We start from the raw sequence: 19,270 nt of genomic DNA, 5'->3' as shown, positions 1-19,270 counted from the left end.
TCCTCCCCAACCAAATCCAGATTGGGCAAAGATGCTTAAAATAAAAACACAAAAGTAGAATATAAGAATCAAATAACTTAAAACAAGCTTGGGCAGGTTATGTTGTAAAGCCTGGGACATCATATAAAGCGGTAAGTTCAGTACTTGATCAAAATCAAAAGTTTTTTCATTACCTGTAAGAAATAAATGACAACCTGGTCAAAAATTGCAATTTATATCCAAAATGCTATTTTGTTAAGAGCTTCTACAAATCAGTAAGAACCAACCACAGAAAGATAAGTAAAGAAACCAAACAAATACCAAATTTTATCAATTGTGTGATACTGTATGTTGTCAATTTTCTGAAATTTGATATGCATTTCAAAATACCACCTTATAAACTGCTGCCAACCAGATAGCAATCCTTCTCAACAAATGAAAAAAGCATCAGTCTCAGATCCCAAAAATATACAAATGGCTAATACATACCTATAAGATGCTCAATTTCATACAAAAGAAATGCAAATTAAAACTATAAGGAGACTACATTTTTCACTTACAAGATTGACTAAAGATAAATTTTACTAAGCTATATCAGGAAAGGCAAAGAAACAGACACTCATCTGCTCATTCCTTACTGGTGGGAGTAGATAAAATCTTCATGAAGGGCAATCTGGCAAAGGCTGATAAAATTCAAGCAAAACCTTTGATCCAACCAATTTCACTGAGGGAATTCATTTCACATATGCCAATGTGTAAAAACTGTGCATACAAAGTTCTAAGAGGGTGCTGAGGACACCAACTGTTTCTAATAGCAAAAATTGCAAAATATTAACCAATCAGATTAGTCAAACTAGAAGACAATAAAAAATGCCAAGCAACCATTAATAAAAAACAGTGAAACAACTTGATATTACTGTTCTAGAAGAATAGAACAGCACAAAAACAAAAAATCTGTTCTGAAAATCCTAGTCAGGGGCTGGGGATGTGGCTCAAGCGGTAGCGCGCTCGCCTGGCATGCGTGCGGCCCGGGTTCGATCCTCAGCACCACATACAAACAAAGATGTTGTGTCCGCCGAGAACTAAAAAATAAATATTAAAAAAAAATTCTCTCTCTCTCTCTCTCTCCTCTCTCACTCTCTCTTTAAAAAAAAAAAAAAAAAAAAAAAAGAAAATCCTAGTCAGTGCTATTCCCATACTGTCAAGAGTTTGGTTGCCTTTCAAGTATAGACTATACTCTGGTATAACTAACTATGCAGATAACTCAAAATTGTATCTAAAGATCTAAAACATGCACCCACATCACCCAAAGAAATTCTTGGATGACTTCAAAGGTTGGCCATTTTCTTACTGATTTGTAGGAGCTCTTAACAAAATCAGCACTTTGAATACTAAATGCAATTTTTGACCAGTTTCTCATTTGTTTCTTGGCCATATTGTTTCGGATAATGAAACTTGCATTTCTATCAACTACTGAACTTACCACTTTTATGACAAATTACAAATTATTACATTTGACATGAAATGATAGCCTCTAAGCACAGAAAAGAGAAATTCTACATATGAACCTTAAGTATTGCATACTTTAGAAAAAATGAAAAAGATGAGCCTCTCACACACACACACAAACTATCAAATGTGCAAGACAATTCTTAAAGATTGCAAGGGGTCTAGAATTCTAAAATTTCAAAACTGAATTCTCTCTCCTATTCCAGAAAAGCAACACTTATGTATTTTTTAAAGTATTCCGAGTTAAAATCCACCTTAAGAACCAGATTTTTTTTTTCTTTTTTGAGACAGGATCTCACTAGGTTGCTGAGGACCTTGCTAAAGGAACTAATTTTTTTTTTTAGCAAAATTGAATTCTAAACAAAGGGCCCACACTCAACAAAATGATGTTGACCCAATATTAATAAACTGATGTATAGATAAATTTTATATTAAAATAAAAATAAACATTTAAGGTATATATAAATTTTCTATCTGCCACTGAGTTTTTAGATTAACACACTACATTATAGTTAACTTGAATATGTATCATAAGACAGAATGGTTACAGTCAGGCCCCAAGGCCCCAATTTAGGATGGTTTGACTTTATAATAACAGGCTTACTGGAATGTAAATTAATGATATAAAAGATAAACTTTGATCCATGTGAACATAGCAGTTTATGAAAAGAAATTTTGTTTTTGAATATTAAAATCTCCTGATTAATAGCCTAACCAAGGTATAGACATTCAGACAAGGCACATTTATTTTATGTGTATGTGTATATATATCACAACCAATTAAAAAAAAAATCAAACCACTTCTTTGGATATAAATATGTCAATGAAGACTCAATGTATTTAACACCATATTTCTGGTGAAAACAAATATTCTCATCATAATGATTTAAATCATAATTCATACCACTGTTTTCCATAATCAACATAAGGACACCATAGTAACTACTAGTTCAAAGTGACTCAGCATTTCAACAGGACCCATACATTCCTATGGATGTTTTACATAGGCTCAAGTTCAATTTGACATTCTCAGCAACAATATTACACTGTAGGAGCAACACCATTCACCATAACCACAAAAGCACCATAATACTGATTACGGTAAAAACTACTGTATGTAAATGATCACAAGAAAGATGTGGTATTTTGAACACCTTGGAATCTCTTGTTTTACTGTTCTAAATACAATAAACTAGACAAAAAGAATATATCAAATACCCTTTGCAACATGTATGGATTCATTCTTAGCTAAAATGTTTAAGACACCAGAACTTAAACCTCTGTTATGGCCAACAGCTAAAATATATTTAGTTATGTTTCAGAGCCAGATACCAAATCAAGCAAAAAAAAAAAAAAAAAAAAGTAAGAAAAAAGCATAAAAAAATCAATGATAAAAAGTAAAGCGACTAAATTTTTTCCCAACATTCATTTCCAACTCTTCAAACTTTCACAAGTGTTGAAGGAAATGCCTTCACCTTCTCCACAGCACTTACAGAAAGCTGAGATGAATGTATCAATTCTGTTCAATATTTTCTAAGATGTCACACTGTGCAAAGAAAGCCTTCTAAAATTAATCCCTTGCAAGTGTATAAGTTTATACACAAAAGAGTAGAAAATCAAGTTAACATCTGATGAATTAACAAAAGCCAAAAAATTTTTACTTCTAGGGTAATAACTTTCTTGTTTCTGTTTAAGAACTGCTTAAAGTGGTAACCAACCACTTTGATTTTTTACTCCCATAATGTAATTGCTATACTTGAATGAGAACAATGTCTACCCACATAACAGATGTTCAATAAATTCATTTGTAACTTGTCTTTAAATTACCACACCTGTTTTCACTTCTGACCTCAAGCCCTAGAAGAATACATGGCTTCATTCATTCGACAATGTCAAGTTTGAATTCAATTAACCCTTCTCAATTACAATTCAATTACTGTGTTAAAAGGAACTTCATTAAACTGCTTTTATAAGTTCCTTTCTTGTTTTTATTAGCTAATTAATAAGAACCAATAATTTCTCAAGCTGGAAATCTCCACTACCAGCAGCAATGCTGGGTGAAACACTGCTTGAGTATCAGAAAATTATTCTTAAGGGTTACATAAAAATTAACATGAATCTCAGAACAACCCCATAAGGTAGTTATTATAATTTCCATCTTCTGAAAAAGCAGTAAGTACAGGAAGGTTAATTAACAGTCAAAATCATACTGCTAAGTGGCAGAGCTAGGACACAACTTAGGTACTGTGACCCCAGAGGCAGTGTTCTGGGATCTACTTACTTTCAGTTCTCATCTCAAATCATCTATTTTTAAATGAGGGTGCCTGTTGAACAACCACTCTGAAATTCTGTAGTAGTCCTTAAACAGAACTGCTTCAGTTTATTGTTTCCTGGGGCACAAAAAGAATCTGCCAGGGACATGAAAGAATCTGCTATGGCCATGCCTTACAATGACAGTGCCCACCTTAAAGGTTAATGCACCCTCCAGCTCCTTACTGTAGTAGTGTTTTTATTAAGCTTGTGTTTGTTAAAATACTCTGGTATTCTCTTTCATCTTATTGCCTACAAAGATTATTTTATTTAGATTAAAAACAAATTCTACATGTTTATGATCCAAATTGTATGGAAACACATTCTTTAGCTGGTCTGTTCAAAACTTATCTCACTCAAGCTTTCCAAGGGACAGTTTATCACACCCTGAAATCCCAGACTGTTCATCTCTCTAGTCATTCAATTACATTTCAACCATATCTTCTTGTCTTTACCTTTTCTTGCCTTTTTAGCAGTTTGCCCTGAAGTTACACACCAGATAAACATCTCAAGGTGGTACACAGTCTTACAGAGCTAACACACATGTTCTCTAAAAGCTGCTCTGGTTCATAAACTTTATCTCAGATGGGGTCCTTGGTGTTGTAAAATTCCAAATTTCAAATGAATCTGACACCCCAAATGGAAAAACTTAGGGAGGGAAAGGCAAATTATATATACTATACCCCATCTTCACAAAAGAAATTTTAACAAAGTCAGAGAAAATGTCTTTTCATGAATCATCTATCCATTTGTCATGACTATGCTTAAGTCATCCAAATTCTACAACATAGTGACAAAATTTCAAACTCCTGTTATGACTTTAACTTCCTCAGATTAAAAAGGAACAAAGGTTCTATTTGTTGTGTGCATGGCAAGTACACACAGATACAGACACAAACCCCATTCCCTGTGTTTATGGTTTAATGAAGCAAGAAAGACCAAAAAGGCTATCTTCAATCATCTATACATGGTACACAAACTAGTCCTTTAACATCTTAAAATTGATCTGATATGAAAAGGTTGACTTAGACAAATCAGTTGGATATTTTACGAATATACAGTAGGTATAGGACTGTAGGACCTTCTCAAGTAAAAGGTCATGATTTTTTCCATTCAGAAAACAAAGTTTAAAAAACAAAAAAGAACCCCACTGTTACATCTGATTGGAACGCACTCACCCTGCACCCCAATCCCTGTTCTGGCTGGTACTACTTTTGTTTTAGGCCTTGATTTAAATACACACTTCTCTTTTCCAAATTGAATTGAATCCTCAAAGCATACTTCCATATATTCTATTTTGGACTCTATCTCAATTGAAAATTTTATATTTATACTTGATTTGCTTTATGGGGACAAGAACCAGATTTCTTTTTTGTTACTATACCTAGCACTGCTCAACCTACACAAAGTACTCAATTAAATGACTGAATGACTAAGCATTACATGGTACATAAGTGGATTGCCTCGGTATCAAAACACCTCAGTAATTTTGCAGCTTTGGAATAAAACAAAAGGCATATCCCCTAAAATAACAATGAAACTGGCTACCAAATTAACAACCAAATATTGTGTTTCTTCACAGGCACAAGATTATCAAGCCACTGTCTTCCCTAAAAATTAATCGGCTCAGTGGTAGAGCAATGCCTGGCATGCTCAAGGCTCTGGGGTTCAATCTCCAGCACCACAAAAGAACAAACAAAAAACTCATCTGCCTCAAAAAAAGTGATGAATTTCTTAAATCATGTACAACTGCAAATGCTGGGGATATAGCTCAGTAGGTAAGGTGCTTGCCTTGCATACACGAGGCACTGGGTTCAATCCCCAGCACAATCAATCAATCAATCAATCAATCCTGTAGAACTCCAACTACAAAATGCTTCTTAAAATCCACAGCAGAAGTGCTAGATGCCATCGATACCTTCTCCTTTCCATGAGAATGAATTAAGATTTTTACTGACCAGTCACAAACATGGCATGGCATCATTGTGTTTTACTATCTGGTCTTCTCTTCTTTAGAGCCATCTCAATCGGGCTGCCCCCCCCCCCAAAATTTCTAACTAAGACAGCAACAGGAAAATAAATATGTTGCATAAGTTTAAGAAGTAAAGGATGGGAACAAGCAAATACCTAACAGAACACAAAAACCATTTAGCAACTTGTCCACTGGGACTGAGTAGCTACTAACGACTTCAAAACCAGAGTACGCACTAACTTACATGAGATCTGATCCTCTGAAAACAGCACAATATTAGACTCATCATCTATCCATATGTATCTCAAACCATGAAGAAACTACCTTGGACTCTGTGTACAATTAAAAAATACACCAATGTGGCTATTCTCAAAAAAACTCTTAAATTCTGAGTCCTTCAAGCAGAATCTTCAGAGAATATTTTGATGAATGCATTCTTCCTACCCAATTAACTATATAACTGATTTCAGTCAGTTACAACTTTAGATGTTTATAACATGTGGGTTCTTAATGGGTTGATATGTGACTATGAAATACACCAAGGGAATCATAAACCACTGTTCTTAATGAAGTATTCTTATTAGTCAAAACTGACATTAGTCCTCTTCATATTAAATAAGAATTACACTGGAAATTTTAACGTTTCCTTTTAAAGCAATTTAAAATAATATATACCCTTTTACTAATATAGTGTCACTTAAAAACAACACTGGCTACTCCCTACCTTAAGGAGGAACATTAATAAATTTACCCTGTCTGGAATAAATTTTCTTGAAGAGGTTTAGTTATAGATAATCTTTGGGAACTGCTCCACAAGAAAACATCACAATGCTAAACATATGTTTTACTTATGTATATTTATATTGTCACTCCCTACTAAAAACTTAAAATCTTGCACAAGCGTACTCCCTACTAGACAGACACACAAACACATACACACCTCTAATACTGGTAACTTTCTCACACTTGATTTCTAAATTCCAATCTTAACTGTAACTTGCCCAAATATGATACAGCGAATCAAATGTCAGAAAGGTATGCCTACTAAAGACAAGTAAAATTTTACTCTATTTTTTTCAAGTCCTAGACATTATCTGTACTTTACAGTAGTATCAAATGAGCTATGATTTCACATATTTATTGTCAATTACAATGTAATTACAAACAACCAATAAATAATGTGATCACTAAGTTTATTTAGTTAAGATTAAGATTTAAACAAAAAAAAAACCTTTATAAATCAAAGTTAAGGAGACCAAAGCATTTTAAAGCTCAATTGCTCTTAAAAATGAAATTGTATATCAAATTCTACTGAAACAAAATATATATTTCAAAAGACTAGAGGAAAACTGGACACAACATGAAGTGATTGAATATTTTGTTTGAAGGGATTTTTTAAAGTTGTGACAGTTATATTTTAAGAAAATGAGACACCGAAAATATTTTAAGATGAAATCATGATACCTAAACTCTGTTTCAAAATAATATGAGACAGGGAAAATACTGGGATATAGGTGAAACAAGGTTGAAGATGCATAATAAACACAGGGAGTTCACTAAACTAGTATACTTCTGCAGACATTTTAAAATACCTATAAAATATAAAATTTTAAAAAAAGAGACAAGAATCCCATTTATTTCCTAATCCTATAGATGGATACAGATAGATCCATCAACAAAGACTCATGTCACTGACCACGTAACATTTTGTTCCAACATGTCTTTTTTTAAAACTTTGGGAAATTGCATTGTTTTTTTTTTTTTTTAGAAAGAGAGGGAGAGAGAGAGAATTTTAATATTTATTTTTTAGTTATCGGCGGACACAACATCTTTGTATGTGGTGCTGAGGATCGAACCCGGGCAGCACGCATGCCAGGCGAGCGCGCTACCGCTTGAGCCACATCCCCAGCCCGGGAAATTGCATTGTGACACAGGTTTTTTGTTATGTTTACAGTACTGGGGATTGAACTCAGGGCCTTGTACATGCTAGACAAGTGCTCTACCCCTGAGCTAGATCCCCTAGCCCTGTGAGAAATAGCATTCAAATGACACAGAAGTTAGTATGAAAACTTCCTCCGGAATTTATCCAGACCTTAAGCACTATTTCATGGATGAACTTCACAGTACAGGCAAATACCATGACCATGACAGCCTTGAACTTGCAATCTCAGCCTCCAGAGTAGCTGGGATTACAGGCATTTGCCACTGTGCCCATCAAGAAATAAGCTTTTTAAATAAATGTCATATAAATGCAGATAAACAAAAGCAATAAGGAAAAAAATGAGATTTTTAAAGAAATGACTATCCGGAAATATATACCACTTGTGCAGAATGCAACTATATAAAATGAAGAAAACATTTTTGTCAAGTTAAAACATTCAAAAAGACCAGTATGACCCCATGTACCACAGCTATAAAGAGGAACCAACACACCTTCAGGTGCCCTGAGTACATTACATAACAAGATTTGGCCTTTTAGTTCATTATGTATGCATATCAAGATCTGCAAAATTAACATTAAAAGTCCCTTGCCTACAATTAAATCATATCCCATCTTACTCACACATCATTCTTTCTAACATTAGCTGTCCTTCTACAAAGATAAATCCATTTTTTTTTTCTTTTTGGCAAGACTGGGGGTTGAACTTGCGCCCTCATGCAAGCACTCTACCTTTGCTACATCCCCAGACCACTAAGATATATCTTATTTTTCTATTTCTATCATATTTAAATGATATTTCAGAGCATGTCTACTAAAACTACACATTTTATAGGAACATTTTCACTTAAGATACAACCTCAAGCAACTAAAACCTGATCTGCCAACTTCAATTTCTACTAAAAAGCAACATATATTATAACCAAGAAAAAGAATCCACATTAAAATGTCACCTGAAAAGTCAAAGGTGGCCTACTTCGAACTATTCAAATTTTAAATTTTTATAACTTGAGTGTCCACTTGCAAAATTCTTAACAAGTGGCAGAAAAGCTATAATTAGAAAAAGCATCCATTTTTAAAGATAAAGTACTTACTTAAGGATGGTTTTTGCGCTACTGCAGTCTTCAAATCGAATGGAATAACCAACTTCCTGGCCCAACATCACATCCATCTCATCAGCAACTCTCTGAGCCACGCTCATTGCAGCCACTCTCCTGGGTTGGGTACAGGCAACTCCTCTCTTGGGTCCCGGTAATGATCGCATATACTCCACACACCACTGTGGAATCTATCAAATAATTTCACATTTAAATTAATTCTATTCTGCCGCATATCAACTATGTTTAATATAAAGCACTTTTATCTCATTCCAATAATTTAAAATAAAATTCAATTAGGCAAGTGACAGAGAATTATTTATAACAAAAACTTAACATATCATAACTCCTTTAACATATATAATTTAGATAGAAAAATATCCAAAAAGAGGTCATGTGTAACAAGGATGTGATGTGATTACATTCTGTGCGCTAGGTCCACATAAGCTTTGCTTGGTATGCTCACCAGTGTTTAAGTGGTCCCATCATTAACTATTTGTCTACCCAATGAAAAAAATCCTACTTGAAACAAATTCTACTTAATAACAAAAATGTTAATTTCCAATAAGTACAGCATCAAAATTCATACAATGAGTTACAATATGCAGATACAAGTAGAAAATATTCCCTTGTTGCACAAGTATCTTTTAATTCAATTCAAATTCTGTAAGCCAGCAGAAGCCAAATCCTAGCACCTACTAGTACTCCAATCCATCTTTCAGGAATGTTATGCACAGTGGCAACACTTTAGGTACCATCTTTAAAGTAATTACCAGTCTCAAATTCAACATGGCTTACAGCAATAGCGCTTCGCTGAGTAAGGTCAATCAAGGGAAAAGGGGAAAGAGAAAATCTCAACCACAAGATGGTTGTCAGGATGACAGCATATTTCCTTCCTAATTATCCACACACTCATAGATTCTCTCATTTTATGGTTCTTCTCGACTGACTTAACTGTAAAAGAACCATGGGAAAAAAGCAAATGACCATCCCATAAAACTGGAATCTACTGCTACAAGGACATGATTTGTCTTCACCAAAGCTTCCAAAAGCCTATCAGGTGCTAATGCTATAGAAAAAACAAGGGGTTTTTGGGTACACCATGTGTACAATGACATCTGATAACTAGTATTGATTATTGCATTATTATTACATTTTAGTTAGGTTACTTTTTAATTTGGAAATAACTTGTAACTGGAGAAACAAATGAAAGATGATTATGTTGCTTCTCAGACAACATAATAATATTTTTACATGGTTTTAAATGAACAAAATACTTCACTAAAATAGCAGAGTCTTCCTGGTATTGCAAATCAACAGACCCATGTTAAGTGGTCTTCTTATGAGGTTTTAATTATCTACCCTCATTTTACCAATCCTCAAAAAGTACTGACTTACAAATTAAAAATACTTAAAATTAATTCGTAATTCTTAAGGCAAGATTATTCACATTTTTAAAAATTTCACTCCAGTGAAATTGATAATTTAAAAATATATAGTTTTGGTTAATTTAGCAGTTCTCTTTTAGAACTCCTTATACTGTTAAAATAAATGAGGATACCAAACAATTAATACATTTATTGTATTTGGAAGTTAAAACTGAAAAGCAGCTAAATTGTTTACTAATTACTAGTAACAACCTATCTTCTATTTTTAAAATGTATATTTTTCAAATAAAATAATACTTGGCTAGTAGAGCACATTTTATTATTTTTACATATCTCTCATGTCTAGCTTATTGGAAGAAACCTCAATTCTGTCTCTACATTCAGTATGCTGCAATATTTTGTTTTGTATGAAAAATACTAAGAAATTCTTGGACCCTGGAAAGGGTTTCAGAGATTTTAAAGGGTTCCCAAAACAGCTTATGATAAGGCATCTACTCAAACTTTCTAAGGAAATATAATTTGGTAGGGATGTATATCCTGAAAGATGTGGGCGACTGGTCTGCTCAAAGTAGGCATCTGCTCTGCTCTTCCTTCCTCCACTTGAGGCTATTTTCCCAAAACCTAATCCTTGTTTTATATATTGTCCTGAGTAGCCTTTTCTATTCTCTTAAATTCCAACATTGCCTGCAACAGAACAAAGTCAATCCTATAACTCTAGCTCCTACCCCCAAACCTGGTAGTCACATCTCCTTCTGAATAATGAATATTTTATTGGTATCTCAAATTCATCAAGTTCAAAGCAAAACCATTTCTCACCTTCCTTCAAGTTCTTTTAATTCTTCCCATGTCCCCTATTCAGTGGCAGTAAAAAACAGACTCCATTCTTTGTTCCTCATTCCCACTAACCTTGCACACAAAGTCAAAACTTGTTAGGATCTCCTATATGGTCTTTCATGACTGAACATTTTTAATAAAAATTTGTGTCACTCCCCTCCAATTAAAAACTCTGATGGCTTCCTTACCTATGGCAAGAGGTAGTAAGGCTCAACCTAGGGCTCCAGTCTCACCTACCCCACCAACCCTTCACACTAGTCAAAGTGTGCAGTGTTCCCTTCTCTAAACTTGTACCCTCACTCATGTTTTTCCTGACTGAACTAGCTTTAATTTCTCAAATATAGGCATAGTATGTGCACACCAAGCACAATGCAAAATGTCTTTTCTATGGCTCTTTCAAAAGTTAAAGTCATTATTTCAAATTATATTTGATTTCATTTTCTGATAGGCAGGGATAACCAAAACAACTGCTAAGTACTCTTTATTAGGTTTGTGTCCAAGTTTGATAACTATACTAAAAAGCATTTGTATGAAATTTACTGATTTAACTTTCTAGTTTCCCTTTCACATCCCCAAAATTCCCTGCAGTCTTCAATATTCACATAAAGTAACCCCTGAAAGCATGTGTAATCCAAATCATCACAAGCCTCTTGTGCCTTGAATCGATTAAATTATCCACACTAACTACTAATAAAAACTCCTCTGAACCACATCAGACCACAGAACAGCAGTATGAAATAAATATAACTGGTTATTGAAAAGGGACAAAACTGTTAATGCTGAACTTACCTAAATCCAGAAACTATTTAACCCAGAGCAGCCCACTAAACCAGAGTTCTCTCATTAATCTAAGCCGCATTCTGGTCCTCCATAAAATGTGATTACTTTCCCTGCAGAGTTGTATATAAACTTAAAATGATATAATACATGTAAAGTACACAATGCCTGATTAATTAACAGGTGTGTTAATATTCTGCAAACCAGTAAAACAGTTGATATAATTATTTAAAATACTCTGACAATGCTCCATTTTGTCCTATTGTATTAGATGTAAAACATCTATAAAAAATATAGTATGTAGCATTTAATTAGTATAGTGATATAGTTAATTAGTATTACATTATTTCCAATGTATCTGAATGCACATGTGTCCATTTCATTGAAATATTTGCAAATTTAAAAACATGGGACTTAATGAAATAGATTAGCATAATTAAGAGTTATAGACTTGCACGTTTCTAAAACTTTTTAAATTTTGTTTAATTAAAAAAAAGGCTACAGTTTCCTTTCCTAACATCAGCACTAAGTTTTCCTTCACTTGAAAATAGTTCTCACTAAAGTTCAGTCTTCAATAAAAGCTTTTCTATTTTGGTTGCTGTAGTAGTTTTCGAAAAGCCTCCATGAAATACTCAAATTGACTTGCAGTCCATATAACTTAAAAAAAGATAGTTAACCTCACTCAGGGAAACACACACACAAATTAAAAATTACCCCAGGTTTATTTTTTTCACCTATTAGATCTGTAAAAACTCCAATCCAGTGATACTCCCAAACATGCTCTCACACTTGCTTATGGAAAGGTAAACTGACAGGTTACTTATGAAGGGAAGGCAATTTGGCTACATGTATTTTAACTGCAAATGATATCCAAGTTTCCATTTCTACAAACATACCTGCCCATGTGAAGCCTACATATCTATTAACAGAAGCCCAGTAAATAATGACTCATCCATGTTTGAAAAATATCCTAGATGTCTTATTAGTTCTGGCATGAGGTAGGGATGACTACATATGCCTTCTACTTTGTGAAAGAATAGGTAATATTCAGTTCCAAACAACTATAATAAAAAGAAAAAAGAAAAAGTAACTCACCTGTGTTGTCTTACCAGACCCAGTCTCGCCAACCAGCACAAATGACTGATGTCTAACCAGGATATCTGTAAACCTATCCTTGTATTCCCAAACCGGGAGCTGAAGTCGTTTCTTTAGAATATCATAGTATCGAGGTGTATGGGGTAAATTGGTGAATGGATTAATGCACTGTGGAAGTGATGTGTGTCCTGCATGTCCAGTGTGTGTTGAATGAGCCGAGTGGGAAGCTTTCAAAGGTGGTAATCCAGCACTGATAAGCATAGCATTGGTTGAAGCTCGCAACTCCTTCTCCTTTTCTTTTTCCCTCTCCCGCTCTCGATCTCCTCTATCACGTTCTCTGTCACGATCTTTAGACCGATCTTCACGATCCCAGTCTCGATCTCGTTCTTTCCTAAGAACAAAAATTTTAGAATTCAGATTCTAAATTTTAAGCATAATGTTCGAGGCAATATTACAGTCATAAGAGCACAAATGTTCACTAACCTAATGAAAAAATTAATGTAAAATTTCAATGAATTACATAACTATTAGAAATAACAATCAAGAATTTTCCACACTCCACCATAAACTTTTTCCTTCCTTGATGATGCCTCAAACTATCTTACTACAAACTTCAACATAAGGTTAAGACATCCTAAGGAAAAAAAAAAAAAACTTCCTATTTCCACAACAGAAGTCAGAGACTGCAGCTGGAGTGGGGAAGACAGAAATAAATTGGGCAAAAGAAGACAGCCCCACAATCTTTCCTAGATTCTCCTTCAAGCTGCACTTTGCTTTAAGTTCTAATGCTAAATGAAAAGAACACAGTACAATGTTACACACAGTATCACAAGTAATACAAATATGAATTAGAGGATTATCTGCAAGTTTGCTTTCTTTTTTTTTTTTTAAAGAGAGAGTGAGAGAGGAGAGAGAGAGAGAGAGAATTTTTTAAATATTTATTTATTTTTTAGTTCTCGGCGGACACAACATCTTTGTTGGTATGTGGTGCTGAGGATCGAACCCCGGGCCGCACGCATGCCAGGCGAGCGCTACCACTTGAGCCACATCCCCAGCCCAAGTTTGCTTTCTTAATTATACTTTCCAGTACTTCCTCAATTTTATTCAGTAAGTGTATACTGCTTTACAAGAAAAACGAAAATTCTAAAACACTTTTATTCCTTTGCTTTCAGTGTCTACTCTTGCATTTAGCCTTTGGGGATAGTAAAACACTGGAAGTAAAAGGTAAATCCGCATATACTGGCCAACCATAAATGAAATAAAGCAGAATTAAAACTAGCTTCATCATTTTACCCCTGTTTAAAAAATGCTAAAATTATGCAGGCAGCCACTTTATTAAACTTAGGCCAGTTTTAAGTAGTCAATTATGATATCTACTTCTAGTTACTAGATTGTCCCAATACGATGATAACCTTAACTAATCTAGGTGAGGAAACCTGACAAGCAGCAAGACAAAGGGCTGTATCTGGTGGCCTCTGAGGGCCTGGTGACAGAAATAAAATAATCTTTCCTTGCTCATTTTACTAATCCACTTTATTTCAGACAAACTCCTATAGCAAAGGAGTTTGTAGCAAAGAAACTTGCCACGAGGTGTTGGGACCCAGATTAAAAATAATGAGGACCAACAGGAAGCTAAATGTGTCATTGCTCCTTATTCACAATACACAAATGAGTACAAGTTTCCTGTGCTGTAAGTATCAGTAGCAGAGAAAGAGCAGTCATTCTCCATAATGGTACATCAATGGGGCAATAGTAAATTCTTGACAGACCAAAGATAAAATACTAAACCCAGCACTGAGTCAGAATGGTCCATTTACAGAAATGGTAGGCTGACCAATCAAATCGGATCCTTTCCTTCTAAAAATATGCCATTCTATTCCATTAAAAAAAAAAAAAAAGACTTAAGGGGGAAAATCCTTGTTTTAAACAGGTGATTTTTTTCCTTCTTCCATTTCAATGTCCACATGCTACAGAATTATAGGGTATACAAGCTAGAAAGTTTTACTCAAAACCAAAAGAAAATGTGAAAAATGACTAACCATAAAATGAAGTCTCACAATTCAAAATTTTAGAGTCCTGACCTATCTTTGAAATATGCTATCAACTACCTGCTTTCTTTCCCTCCTTCTACCTTATCATAGTGCTCAACATATTTAATAAGCATTCATATTAGCCCAAAATGTGGATGGGGAATAGTTTACAATTGGGCAAGCAGAAATATGCTCACCAAGTGAGAAGCACTATAGTCACAAATAATTCAGAGTAGCCATCTGAAAGATAATGGTACACATAACTAGAGTGAACTCTTTAAGAACATCTGGTCTAAATGAAAAGGATTGTTTCTAATACTCATACCATCATGGGGGAGAAAAGAAGGACCGAGAAAAGAAAATGTTTAATAAATTCCTCTTGTACTTCTCACATAATATCAGATACTTAAGATATGGACCAAAAATTCAATAGTTACAAAACTGGGGGGAAGAGGGATTATGGAAGAAGTAAACTATGTATTACATACTCTTGTAGTCCTGTGCCAACAAAGATTGGTTTTCAGAGACCAACTTCATCCATAGCTTCATTAAAAAAAAAAAAAAAAAAACTCTACAACACAGGAAGCAAATATCAAATACATTCTGAAGACACAAGATTAGGAGCTGACCAAGAAATGAAGGCAATCATAGTATAGAAAGAAAAGGAGTATAACCACAGGTAAGGCGTAAGCCTCAATTTATTAATTTGCATAGTGAAAAGTATTAGTAAGATTAAAGTAAGAAAGTAACAGAGAAGACTTTATAGGGTCATGGAAAAAAGGAAAGAGGCAGATGTAGAAAACAATTCAATCACCTAGAAATACTGCCTTATGGTTCAAGCTATCTATCTTCAATAGGATAGGAAGAATAAAAATTAAGTCTGTTAAGTGGGAACTTAAACCCTCTGCTTCATAAATATGTATAGGCTTGTACTTATGCATATTTTCTTTTTTAAATATGTATTTTTGTCAAGCACAAAAATTGTATGATTCTATACAATTTTTCAGCTCAATTCTGGCTCAGCACTTAAGGTAGCTATATAACAGTATTTCTTTTCTCATCTCAAAACACAGCTATTAATGCCTTGTGAGGTATTGAAAAGACTAAATGAATTAACACGAGAAAGTGTTGTCTAACTCTGAAAATGCCCAGTAAATGTTGGTTATTATTAAAGTTTTTTTTTTTTAAAGTTAGAATTACCATGTTAAAGCCAGGCATGGAGGGACATGCCTGTAATCCCAGTGACTCAGGAGGCTAAGCCAGGAGGATCACAAGTTCAAAGCCAGCCTCTGCAACTTAGCAAAACCCTATCTCAAAATAAAAAATAAAAAGGGCTGGGGAAGTGGCCCAGTGGTTAAGCAGCCCTGGGTTCAATCCCTGGTATGGTGGGGGGTGGGGGGGATTTAAAATTCACGAGGGATAATAGGTATTAAAATGCTGCAAATGAAGATATAAGCTGGTCATCAAAATCAGAATATTTTGAACACACACAGTTTTTCTGGCAATCTTATTTCCACAAGCTTCCAATCCCATGAGTGTGCAAATATGTATACATAAGGATGTTCATGATACTTTTAACCTATAAAATGACAACTGGGAAACCACCTAAACAGCAAGAAACAGGATACTGGGTAAGTTATGATATACCTTTACAAGTGGAGTACTACACAGCCAATGAAAAGGATAGTTACTGACATCTGAGCAAAACTAAAAGCACACAATAGAGATTCTACTGATATTCATATTATACTTCATAGTCATGAGTAAAAATGCCAAGACTGTCCAAAATTGTTCATCACAAAATGTTTTTCGAAGATTTCCAGGAATTTGCCTTTTCTGTTTTGTTTCTGCAACTTTCTTCACCTATCATATAGGACTGTCATAAAAATGTGTTTATACATGTAAAAAGTCTGGAAGTGTCACGTGTACATTATGTGCTCTATTTGTATTATATCAATGTATATAATAAACAACCAATGTATCGATCAGGAAATATGGAAAAGCCAACATCTAGTGTGTTTTCCACACTTCATAGAGGTTTGTTTTGTTGTTAGTAACATTATATTGAAGACTCTATAGGGTCATGGAAAAAAGGAAAGAGGCAGAATACGTAAGAGACCTATAACTTCTCCACCTGCTCCCAAACAAAAACATGCCAGGAGTAAATAAACCCTTATATAGTATACGAGCAAGAACATGGATGAAATCTCCCACTAAATAAATGACCCTCCCTTTTTAGTACTAGAGAAATGGGACAATCATGTTTAACAAAAGAGTTCACAAAAGTGATATGCCTGTGCTCTCAAACAAATACGCCTCCTAACTATCAGCACTAAAACACAACGACGACAACAACAACAAAAAAACACTACAGGTTTGTTGGTCATTCAACAAGTTACTTAAAATTATCAAATGGGGGAAATTTGATATTTCACGCCTTGAGCCATAACAAACTTCAGAAGTCCACTGCTAAAGAAAACTAGCCCTGTGAGAAATAGCACTCAAATGACACAGAAGTTAGTTTGAAAACTTCCTCCAGAATTTATCCAGACCTTAAGCACTATTTCATGGATGAACTCCACAATACAGGCAAATCTCAAATATTATGGGGAATCGGAGACCCAAAAAATCCACTTAGGATATCTGTTTTGGAGCATTCACCTAAGTGTATCATGAGACTATTAATCCCAAGGAAAGCCCTTTTAAATGGTGCACATACACAATAAACCTGATGAGTCAATTCTCCAGTATACTTTGATCCAACCTGACCTCTTACTGGAGATATTAGCTGCATCTTAGCCAACGACAAGCAATTTTATTTTTACTTGAAAGGAAATCAAAAACCAAGTGTTCCCTGTTTTACCAACCTATTATAAATGTCACTAAAACAAGCTGTAATGATTCTAAGTACAGTATCAGACTGTGTGTCAGAGAGTGGAAATTCAAAAAGCAGCATTCCAGATTCCACTATAAAACTGTTAACTTGCACAATCCACTTAACTCCACCCCATCTGCATTTCTCATTTCTTGAGTCTCCATTTCTCATTTCTTGAATGGAGTTGATTATACTCTTTTGAAAGTTGTTTCCAACTCTAAGGGTCTGTGACAGAGCTTAAACGTGCTCATGTTTTTTGAGGGAGCAGTCTAAGATGCTATGTTATTATGTTATTGTATGATTACTATACCTAATATCATAATTTCTAAAAAACCTACAAAAATAAAACAGCATAAATATTTCTGTATTTACAATTAAATATACGTTAGGTATCAAAAAGTACATCCCATTCTGATTTATACTCCACCTTGACAGTAAAGATTACGTGGAAAACTGATGAAATTATGCAAGGTATTTGGACATTCGAACTTTTGTTTGAGGTTTTTCTTTTTGCCTATTACCCAGAGAATTCTGCTCTTCAAGAGTGAAAACACACACTGACTGGACCAGAAAATGACTGATACAATTCCTCAAGTTAATTGCTAAATTCCTCGGTACCTTTAGAGAATGGCTAAGGAAAAGGAATCCGGAACCCTATGAATCTTGTATTTCTCAACCTCCACATGGCGATATTTTGCCATGAGCATGAAAACCACTTCTTGAATAGTCTCCGTATTTCAAAAGCTCCTTCAAATAAAAACTTAGGGGGGAAAAGTATGCCTGCCAACTCCTAGCCCTAGCACCGTCTTCACCAAAGCAGAAAATAAAGGAGATGGCGGGAGAGTGGGCGGCAGACGGAAGTTTGCGTGCCGTCTACTCCGAAGTGTTTGAATGGACGGAGGAACGCTGCTCTCCCGCCACGCTGCGCCCCTAGGCTCCGGGACGCGGCCCCCGGCCCACCAGGCAGCCTTCCGGTGCCTTCCTCCCGCAGGCCTCCGCTCCCCCTGCCCCCGGACTCCGCGCTCAACTCCCGCCACCCCCGCCGCAGCCCACACGAGAACCCACGCGCTCCCCGCCCTCGCAGCCCGGCGCCGTCCCCTTCCCAGGCCCTCTCCCGGCCCTCGGCCCGAACCCGGTGCCCTTGGGCGCCAACGCTCGCTGCGCCCTCCCCCACCCTCGCCAGGCCTCAGTCGGGAACCGAAGCCACGAGGTCCGCGCTCCGCTCCCGCTCCGTCCAAAGTGGCTCTGGCAGGCTGGGCCTGGCGGAGGCGGCGCCCTGGTGGCCGCCACAGGCCTCTCCACCTCCAGACCCGGCCCGCCAACATCCACGGCGCCCTTGCCGGGCCGAACCGGCGCCGCTCCGCCCGGACCGCCGCTGAACGGAGCCCCAAAGAAAACAAAGGCTCGGGCTCCGCGACCTGCTCGGCCACGCCGGTCGTGGCCCGCTCCCCGACCGGACCCCAAC

At 35.8% G+C, this 19,270-nt stretch overlaps 1 pseudogene across 1 annotated transcript in view; it reads right to left on the bottom strand.

Moving 5' to 3' along the window:
• Nucleotides 1-19,270, bottom strand: part of LOC308648166 (ATP-dependent RNA helicase DHX15-like) — a 30,199-nt pseudogene that overhangs the window by 10,819 nt on the left and 110 nt on the right. Inside the window, exons 2-3 of the transcript in view lie at nucleotides 12,901-13,291; nucleotides 8,804-8,997 (exon numbers count right to left, since the gene is read on the bottom strand). The product of the transcript in view is annotated as an ATP-dependent RNA helicase DHX15-like (transcript). The remainder of the gene's footprint in view (nucleotides 1-8,803; nucleotides 8,998-12,900; nucleotides 13,292-19,270) is intronic.

This window comes from Spermophilus citellus, assembly GCF_964194105.1.
Source record: "Spermophilus citellus genome assembly, chromosome: 4".
Taxonomy (NCBI): domain Eukaryota; kingdom Metazoa; phylum Chordata; class Mammalia; order Rodentia; family Sciuridae; genus Spermophilus; species Spermophilus citellus.
This window is presented reverse-complemented; position numbering and strand designations above follow the sequence as displayed.